The following is a 10,722-nucleotide window of genomic DNA, read 5'->3' on the forward strand; positions in this document are numbered from 1 at the left end:
GGAGCGGCCTGGAGCGCCAGAAAACAAGGAGATGCTAAAAACTCAAACAAAAAGCAAAAGCAATACCCTCCCCACAAGGATGGGGCGTGTCGGAGGGACATGGGACCCAATGAGAGAGCGTCTGATGTCCAAAGCTGGAAGAGTCTGGGCCAAACAAACCTAGAATAGTATTGGATTATGACCCAGAGTATCAAATAGATATCCATGAATCTGTACTGCGATAAATGGGGGGGAAGAGACAAATCCCGTGTGAGAAAGAATTGCAAATGGTTTATGTAGATATGGAGGTAGAGCATGACCGCCATCGGTGTGGGTCACACAGAGTGACTTCCTCTCAAAGAGGACAGTGTGGACTGGGGAGGCGGGTAGGGAGGGTAACTTATAGTGGAGGAGCCTGACAAACGTACCTCAGCCAGGTGGCCAAGGTCAACGTCAATTAAGTCATATTTATCCTACACCCCTTTAACGATGTGTTGCACACTGTACGGTCTTCCTCACCAGAACCTAAAACTGCAGGTTGATCACGGGAAAAACATCCCATGACTTCTGCCTGATGTTTGACCAGGACTCCTTAAAGCCAAAAGGTCTTCAAACACAAGGGGCGCCTGGGAGACGTTCGTAGGAGCCACGGAGACACGACATCTAAGTGCAATGTGACATCCTGGAGCAGAGCAGGACGTTAGGTAAGAGCTAAGAAAATATGAATACAGTATGGACTTAATAACAGTATATCAATATTGGCTCCTTCATTGTGACAACTGTACATTATTGATGCATGATGTTAATAATGGGGGAGGGGCGCCTGGGTGGCTCAGTAGGTTAAGGCTCCGACTTCGACTCAGGTCAGATCCCACGTTCGTGGGTTCAAGCCCCATGTCAGGCTCTGTGCTGACAGCTGGCTCAGAGCCTGGAGCCTGCTTCAGATTCTGTGTCTCCTTCTCTCTGTGCTTCTCCCCCTCTCATGCTCTGTATCAAAAATAAATAAAATATTTAAAAAAAATAATGGGGGAAACTGGGCATAAGGCATATGGGGAACTCTGTACTATTTTGCAATATTCCCATAGACGGAAAACTCTTCTGAAATAAGTTTATGAGGGACACTTGAGTGGCTCAGTCACTTAAACATCCAACTCCTGATTTCAGCGAAGGTCATGAGGTCACAGTTCATGAGATCAAGCCCCGCATCAGGCTCTGTGCTTCAGCTTGGAGCCTGCTTGGGATTCTCTCTCGCCCTCTCTCTCTGTCCCTCCCCTGCTATGCTCTCTCTCTCTCAAAATAAATAAATAAACTTAAAAGATAAGTTTATTTGGAAACAAAACAAAGACAAAACTTATCTGTTGCTGGTACTCAACCCGTTAAAGCAAAGTACTAGCTGGTGTTTAATTTACACTTGGTTTTCTGTTTCCTTCACTTAGTGCTCGTTTAGGGGATAACTGTAATATAAATTGTCATTCAAGCCATGGCAAACCTTGCAATAATTAAAATTCTAGAAGAAAGACTCTAAGATTGAATTCCATCTCTGACTCACAAAAATCAGAGATTTGCATCGCGGAAGCTCACCCCTTCATTTTACTTTACGTTAAATAAAATTACACATCAAAGGGAAAAAATGGGTTATGGTTGAAAAAAACGAGCTCTTAATGGTTTATAAGACAAAGGCGCATTATATAATCCATATACTTTAGATTCGACTAACCACAACAGTACCTTTTAAAAATGTGTACTAACAGGTCGGAAAAAGACTTCTAACATAAATTTGCAATTTTGGGGAGAGGGTTAGTACTTCTATTAATTTGTACACTTTTAAAATAGTCTGGGAATATTGATTCCTTGTTCCTCATTTGTAACAAATACTTCCCCCAATTTCTTTGCCTGTGAACTCGGTTTCTGATGCTTTGCTCCGGACACTTTTTGCTATAACACGGCTTTGTTACTAGTCTCTTACTCAGAGTCCCCTGCGGAGCAGCTGCTGAGGAAGTGGATTTCCACGGAGGGTCCGACCGGGGAGCAGAGCCGGGGAGGGTCAGTGAGGAGGGAGCAGAGAAGGCCACGCCGGAGGTACCGCTGCCCGGGCCACATGAAGACAAGTACAGACTGAAACTAAGTGGCTGAAGTCTCCCTGCTGAAAACAAGGAAAGAGATTTCTCTCCTCTTCTGAGAGCACTTATCTGAAAACACATATGAGCACTTCCTCATCTCTTTAAAATGTATTCCTTGGAAGACTAGACAGGGGTTTTGCCAGTGAGACTTGTTTTTCTTTTCTTCTTCCCTTCCCCTCCCTTCCCTTTCCTTTCCTTTTTGCTTTATGACCCAGGGAGTCTTTCTCACAAGCCTGGGAGCCATCTCTCTCTCTTCCTTTAAAATTTTTTTTAATTTTAATGTTTATTTTTGAGAGAGAGAGAGACAGAGACAGAGAGAGACAGAGCATGATCAGGGGGGTATCAGAGAGAGAGAGAGGGAGACACAGAATCAAAGCAGGCTCAAGGCTCTGAGCTTCAGCACAGAGCCTGACATGGGGCTCAAACTCATGAACCATGAGATCATGACCTGAGCCAAAGTTGGAGGGTTAATCAACTAAGCCACCCAGGCACCCCTAGGAGTGGTCTCTTTAAAAGGCAACCATCAAGGGGCACCTGGGTGGCTCAGTCAGTTAAGCCTCTGATCAGTCATGATCTTGTGTTCATGAGTTCGAGCCCCACATGGGGCTCTGTGCTGACAGCTCAGAGCCTGGCTCCTGCTTCGAATTCGGTGTCTCCCTCTCTTTCTCTGTTCCTCTTCTGCTCACACTCTCTTTCTTTCTCTCTCTCTCTCTCTCAAAAATAAATAAACATTAAAAAAACTTAAAGGCAAACATCTCAAGAGCCATCTCTGAAACACAAGCATGAAGTTTCTGTGGGAAGGGAGGGGCCTAACTTTGCGGGTGACTTGCAGAATGACATGCTGTCATAGAGATCGGAGGAGCTGGTCTTTCCCTGGATAAAGCCAATAAACCAACACAGGTGGTCCCCCCAACTAGCAGGTAACCTTAGGACGAACTGTGTGTAACACATGGTATGGCCAAGTCATCACGCTTGAGGACGGGCTGCCGTCTGCAGTGGGAGCAGGTAAGGGACGGGGCGGCCCAGCTGCCGCCTGTGGAAGGGGGTGAGGCCCTCTCTGTCTCAGCAGGCTCTCAGCGGGTCGCCTGTGACGGGCATCACGTTCTAGGTAATGTTTTTTTTTTAATCACAAAAGGGTTTTCTTCCTCTACCACCTCTGTGGAGAGGATTTCTGGGTTGGGAGAAGATTTCGTTTCTAATTCTATGTCTCTGAACAGCTACCACTGGAGGCGGCCAGCTCTCAGACCACCGTGATCACGGGGGCCTTGAGGACATGCACCCCGGAACCCTGGACGGGGTGCAGGGAAGAGGAGGAGCGTTTATTCATGACTCCCACGCCCCCTGGTCTAGTGGGGTGTTGAGCCCCCGCACTTGGGGGTGTGCGGGCCTGAAGGCAGGTTTTCACAGGTCTCCCTGGAGTCAGGTGGCTCCAAGTAGAGTGAGAGAGGCGCCTGGCACACGCACGTTGTTCTGTTTGCTCGCTTTCTTAAGTCGTAAAAATCTCAGAGTCGATTTTGCTTGGGCCCCGAGATGCCCTGATTTAACGACCCGTGTGGCTTTGGTCACGCTGCCAGTCAGGTATTTGCTTAGAAACCACACCGTGAGGACGAAGAGAAGCCAGAGAGCAGAAGCGAGTTCGCTCTGGCATTGCCGGGGGGCTGAGCAGCCCCGTGTGCCTCGCACAGCCCGGCGCCCACGCTGGAGGGCACCCGCACATCCAGCTGGTTGGGGCATCCGTTTAAAACATGGGTTCTCTGGGGGCGTCTGGGTGGCTCCGTCAGTTAAGCATCTGACTTCGGCTCAGGTCACCATCTCATGGTTTGTGAGTTCGAGCCCCACGTCTGACTCTGTGCCGACAGCTCGGAGCCTGGAGCCTGATTCTGTGTCTCCCTCCCTCTCTCTCTCTGCTCCTGCCTTTCTTGTGCCCTGTCTCTCTACCTCAAAAGGAAACATTAAAAAACCCCACAAAATAAATAAATAAAACATGGGTTCTCTTGTCAGTGTCCCAACTCTCCTGTCACCCAGGCTTGGCTTCCAGTTCTTTGTGGTAAAGAATTTCCAGTGATGGCAATGACCCTTGTCCCCTCCCAAATGTTGTTGATGTTGTGATATTCCTATGGAGGCTCCTTTTCTCGTAGCCCTAGAAAACTCAGCAAGTATAATATTTAGTCGTCACGTTAAAGATTAAATTAGACAAAATAGATTTATAATGAAATTAGTGCTTTGCCGCCTGGATAAAGAAACCAGATATATCTTGCTTCAATAGGCCCGAGAAAATGATGTTTCAACAGACTGGAGAAGTTATGATCAGCCATACATAGCATAATGAGATAGACAAGTTATATAAATATACTCCTTTAACTCTAATAAATGACAGAGCATTTGCCAGAAAGATAAAAGTAACATCCTACCAAGCTAACCATAACAAAGAAAGCCTCGATAAAAGTATTCAAAACAATGAAAATTAACTCCGATAATGCACGTCCCATTGCAGAAGCGACAGAATTGTTTCAAGGAGCCTTGACTGAACTGATACCGACGACTTTTAGAAAAGAGAAGGGGAAGCCTGTGAACAAGGAATGCTCTGTACCTTGGAGAGACTATAAATGTTCTGGAGAAACCCAAGACATCAGTGGGAGTTGTCAGGAGCAGAGCTGTTGCAGCACAGACACAGTGAGGCTGACAATCCGCCCGCAGAGAAAACCCAAATTACAGCGGACTCGTGCGAACACGTGATGAGGATCCCAGTGAAACGAACCTCCCTCGTTAATTGGATAAGATTCATCCTAGTAATAATATTCGTGCCAAGGAAATCAGACAGTGCAATTAAGCGATTATTAAAGAAGATATTCCTGACATGAAAGGCAGCTTATTTATGATATTGAGAGGTGTCTTTCCAAAGGGGACAGAGGGAAAGGGTGGAGGGACAGACCTCAAAATGAACTTCTTGCCTTTTAGAATTGTGTCGGCTAATGTCCTGGGGTCCCCAGGCGATGCCTGGGTGGGGAGGCGTGGGCATTCTGGCAGCCGGACCGTTGCTAGCTGTGTGAGGTGGGGAAGCCCGGCTCCCAGAGCACCCCCCACCCCCCGGCCCCCCGGGGCTTTTCTCCAGCTGGAGCCGGAACGCAGCATGAGGCTCACGTACCAAGGCCAAGTCCTAGACTAGATAACTTGCTGGTCCCCATCTATGTGCTTTGGTCAACAGTCTTAGGAGAACCCACCCTGGGCCCTGGGTGTCGTTAAGTAAGAGGAGCCAGGAAAACAAGACTTTCTGGGGGCGCCTGGGTGGCTCAGTCGGTTAAGCCTCTGGCTTCGGCTCAGGTCAGATCTCACGTTCATGGGTTCGAGCCCCGTCTCAGGCTCTATGCAGACAGCTAGCTCGGAGCCTGGAACTGCTTCTGGTTCTGTGTCTCCTTTTCTCTCTGCCCCTCCCCCTCTCATGCTCTGTCTCTCTCTGTGTCAAAAATAAATATAACATTAAAAAAATTTAAAAAAAAAGAAAACAAGACTTTCTGCTGCTGCTGCTGAGAAGCCCATGAGTGTCACAATCACCATCATTGATCGTGTTTGTTGGGTGTTTTGTATTTGCCGGCCTGAGGGTTTTATAGGCTCTGTTCACAAGTGACTTTCTGTAAGCGTTCTTATTATTACCATTTATAGCCGTGGAAGCAGAATCAGAGAGCTCACACGTGTGCCCGAGCGCACAGTTAGGAAGAGCCGGGATTCCAGAACGGGTCAGTGTGACTTGAGGGCTCGGACCCTCCCTTTGCCTTCACACGGCGGCCCCTCCACCTTGCGGGGGAGTCTGAGGTCAGTGAGGTTACAGCACGGACGTTGCTACTTCGCTGCAGGCACCCTGTCCCCCACATGAGACCCCCCCCACCCCACGGGTTCTGCCGTGGTTGGCAATCCGATCCTGGGGAAAAGGGATCCATGCCCGTCTTAACAGAGAAGCTCAGCTTCCTGAACCAGTCCCAGACCCGGCTACAAAGAGCGGAGATAGTAAGCGCTAGGGATTCGGCGCACGCACACTCACGCACACTCACTGACTCACACTTTCCCAGCCAAGGGGTAGTTCTTTACGTTAAAAATTTTTTAATTTATTTTTGAGAGAGAGAGAGAGAGACAGAGCATGAGTGGGTGAGGGAGACACAAAAACCAAATCAGGCTCCAGGCTCTGAGCTGTCAGCATAGAGCCCCATGCGGGGCTCGAACTCACAAGCCATGAGATCGTGACCTGACCTGAAGTCAGACACTTAACCAACTGAGCCACCCAGGCACCCCAGTTCTTTATAATGCTCCTTTCAGATGTGGTGCGTAAGTGAACTAGAAAAAGCAAGTCTTTCCAGTGGCCAAAACGCAATCAAGAAATTCCTCCACTGACAGAAATGGGAAGCTTAACCACTGGATGCCTCGGGAATTTTCTGGCCTAGCCAAGCCGGAGCACTGCTGACGACTCTTTTCTCCTTCACCACCCCACTCTTTTCTGGACGGGTATTTACGGTGTAATCCTGTTTTTCTTCTGTGGTGGGCCCCAAGGGAAGCCAGAAGTTGTATATGCCCATTTTCAAAACCTAATATAATTTTAAGATGCTCAAGTTCGTCTCGTTTGATGGGTCTAAATCAAATTTAATGATACATCAAAATATTTCTCTATTTCCACTTCATATATTAGATAGATAGAGATTCCATAGCAACATCCCACAGACCGGGCAAACTACACAAATGATTTTCTCACAATTCTGGAGCCTGGAAGTCTGAGATCAGGGTGTCCGTGGGATTAGTTTCCTCTGAGAGTCTTCTCTTCTCGGTTTGTAGATGGCTGTCTCCTCCGTGGGTCCTCACGTGGTCTGCCCTCTGGCAGATTTATTTACTTATGATGTAAATCTTATAATTATACGTGAAGGATTTGCAATAAAACTGGATAATGTAAATAATATTGGGATGATAGTCGTTGCATTTCAACGTTGCCTTAAGTTTTTCTTCCTAAAATGTCCCCTAGGTTTGTAACTATTTCTTTAAAGGAAGAAGAAGGATCTGAGAAAACTTGCTCACTCACATTTCCCAGGCTGCTGTCCTCTCTGATCTCAATGTGCCTTTGAATTTGTTTTTTTTTTATCATCTTTGAACAAACGAGATCCTGTTGGTCTTGTCTGACCTAGACTCACAGCTTTTTAAACAACTCCTGCTTTCACAGCTGCTTACTCTAATATTAACAGGCTGAGGGGAGTCGGTCTTCAAATTAATTTTCAAAATAAAACAAGATTGAGATGTACAATTAAGGAAAATGCACTCTAAAATTATGACTCTTGTTCTTTCTCCTGTTTTTTTTTTCTTAAAGAACTAACATTACCTGACTTGTGCAGAATGAAACAGGAGAAAATATTGTGTGTGCCTGGTGATAGCACCCAGTGGGGAGGAAACAGAAAATGCTCCTCCCACGAAAATGTTTTTCTTTGATAGGAGGCCCTCAGTCTCTGGTTGGAGAGGGGCAGAGAGAAAACAATCAGGAAGATTCAGTTCTTTTCTCCATCGTAAAGAAGCCTTAAGAAGCCTTTGGGACCGATCAAGGGACCCTGAGGACTGAGGAGTGAGGCAAAACATTATTGAATTAGAATGACTGCAACTTTTATTGAGCTCAGGGTCATCTAAGAGATATTCTTATAACTTTCTTCTCCTTCTCTTCCTCCTTCTTTAATGTTTATTAATTTGTTTGTTTATTTATTTATTTGGAGTGCACACAGGGGAGAGGTAGAGAGAGAAAGAGAGAGAGAGAGAATTCTAAGCAGGCTCCATGCCATCAGTGTAGAGCCTGATGCAGGGCTCGATCTCACGAGATGTGAGATCATGACCTGAGCCCAAATCAAGAGTCAGATGTTTAACTGACTGAGCTCCCCGGCCACCCCATCTTTTTCTTTTTCTTTTTCTTACAGCTTTTGTTCTGCTCTTTATTTGTCCACCGATCTTACAGGAACATTGTTCTAAAACTTCAATTCAGTATAACAGCTAGATACAAGCTGATTGCCATGTATAAGTTATCCCAAATTCTCTAAAAAATCCCTTTTCCCTTTTAAGCTAGTTTGAGCTCATTGTGTTGTCTGCAGCCAAAGTGATTCTAACTACAGTACCCGCCTCTATAAAATGAAGTCCAAAGTCCTGTGAACTGCTTCTAAGGTCTATATAATCTAGCCTTGTCTTACCTTTTCAACTTTATTTCTTGTTGTTTCTTAGTTAAAACGTTTTCTCCAAGCCCCCTGGTGCACTGTGTTCTGGAACAAACACGCGGCCACGGTCGCTCCCCCGCCACGCCTCTGCTCGTTTCAGTATCTGTGCCTTGCCTTCTCTCTTCAAGTCCCAGCCATCTTCCGAAGCCCACTTACTTCAAATCTCCCTTTCCAATGGAGGTTACTTTTCTTTCGATGATCTATAGCACTTTTTATTTGTTCAACTGACTTGGCATTTTTCCTATAGTCTCATGAATCATTAATTAAAACAACTTTTAAGCTTATTTATTTATTTTTAATGTTTATTTTTGAGACAGAGACAGAGAGACAGAGCACGAGCCAGTGAGGGGCAGAGAGAGAGGGAGACACAGAATTCGAAGTAGGCTCCAGGCTCTGAGCTGTCAGCACAGAGCCCAACATGGGGCTTGAACTCATGAACCATGAGATCATGGCCTGAGCCAAAGTCAGACACTTAACTGACTGAGCCACCCAGGCACCCCTATTTATTTATTCTTAATAATGGAGTTGAGCTTTGAGAGTCTCTGTGGGTCTTTTTTTTTAACTTCATTTATTTTGAGATAGAGAATGAAAGCACAAGCAGGGTAGAGGCAGAGAGAGAGAGAGAGAGAGAGAGAGAGAGAGAATTGCAAGCAGGGTCTGTGCTGTCAGCCTAAAGGCCAATGTGAGGCTTGAATACATGAACTGTGAGATCATGACCTGAGCTGAAACCAAGAATTGGACCCTTAACCTACAGAGCCACCCAAGTGCCCCTAGGGTCTATTTTAAAGAGAGACAGAGAGATTGAGAGAGAGAGATTGAGATTGAGAGAGAGAGAGAGAGAGAGAGAGAGAGAGAGAGAGAGAGAGAGAGAGAGAGAGAGAGAGAGAGAGAGAGAGAGAGCTTGGGCAGGGGAGGGTCAGAGAGGAGAGAGACAATCCCAAACATGCTCTGCACCGTCAGTGTGGAGTCAGACATGGGGCTTGATCTCAAAAGACTTGATCAAGAGTCTGGTGCTTGGCTGACTGAGCCCCCCCCCCCCCCCCCGGTGCTCCTGAATCATTATTAATTTAAATGGTTTTCATCCATATATGAATAAACTGTAAGATCTTTGGAATCGGAAACCACATTTTTGCTTGTTTGTGTTCTGAAGGAGAAGCAGAAACAAACATTTTCTGATGCACTCCTGATGCCCGGTCATTCCTAAAACTCACACTCATAGAGAAGCTGTCTTCTTTTGCCCAAGGGAATCAAGTATCACCCTTCTATTCATTTCCTAAGCTATTCATTCATTTGTCCAGGGCATTCTGTATGCTCGGTACCGATGAGATCCACAGCGCAGGCCTCACAACTGAAAGTGATGACACAAATGGGCGACAGGGAGCCAAACCCAGATCATCACCCAGATTATAGAGGCCATGGACTGCCACGGGGCAGTGAGCACAAGAAAACTGAGCTGACATGGGGTGTCTGGGTGGCTCAGTCAGTCAAGTGTCCAACTTTGGCTCAGACTCACAGCTTGTGAGCTTGATCCCCACATTAGGCTCTGTGCTGACAGCTCGGAGTCTGGAGCCTGCTTCGGATTCTGTGTCTCCCTCTCTCTCTGTCCCTTCCCTGCTCATGCTCTGTTTTTCAAAAATAAATAAACTTTGAAAAAAAAAAAACCTGAGCTGATGGAGGGAGAGAATGTTTAGGAGTCAAAGGCTGTCTGTTGCAGGCATTGTGCAGAACGAGCAAGGTTCCACCCACTCTGGGCCTTTCGGGAGCAGGAGGGGAGGGATACACAGCATTGCCCCCCTCCAGGGCTGGCCTCCCCTGCACACAGAACGTATCCACCTGAGCTCACTGCATTGTTGGAAAGCAAGCTGGGACCCAAAGCAAGTTGGCCTCTAGCCTGTGAAAATATGGGGGAAAGACAAGAAAAGGTCATGCACAGTTCCCACACACGGCTTCTAAAAAACCCTGATGCACAGTGTCGTTTTGTGCTCTTCTCCAGGCCTCTGGGGGGTCAGGGAGGTCCTCTTCTGACCGTGCGTTACCATCTTGGGAGGCACTTGGAGAGGACGGGAGTGGGGAAAATTATGAAGGGCAGTGTCTTATGAAACGCAGAATGATTTGGGTTTAAACACCAGTTCTGTCATTTCTTCACTGTATTATTCTGCAAATAACTTCAGAGAGGGTCATTTTCCTCATCTGTAAATTGGGACTCTTACCTTATAAGGTTTTTATAAAGATAGACCCGGTATGTTATAGATCTTCAAAAAATGTTTCTAAAATTTTCATTTTAAAGAAGACTTTGGGTCCCGAACTTAACTTCTGATTAAATAATTTTTTCTCTAGGAACACCTTAGTTAACATGAAGCTTATGTGTTCCGGGCTTAAGGAAAAGAGTAAAAACACAT

Source organism: Suricata suricatta, chromosome 4 (genome assembly GCF_006229205.1).
Source record: "Suricata suricatta isolate VVHF042 chromosome 4, meerkat_22Aug2017_6uvM2_HiC, whole genome shotgun sequence".
Taxonomy (NCBI): Eukaryota; Metazoa; Chordata; class Mammalia; order Carnivora; family Herpestidae; genus Suricata; species Suricata suricatta.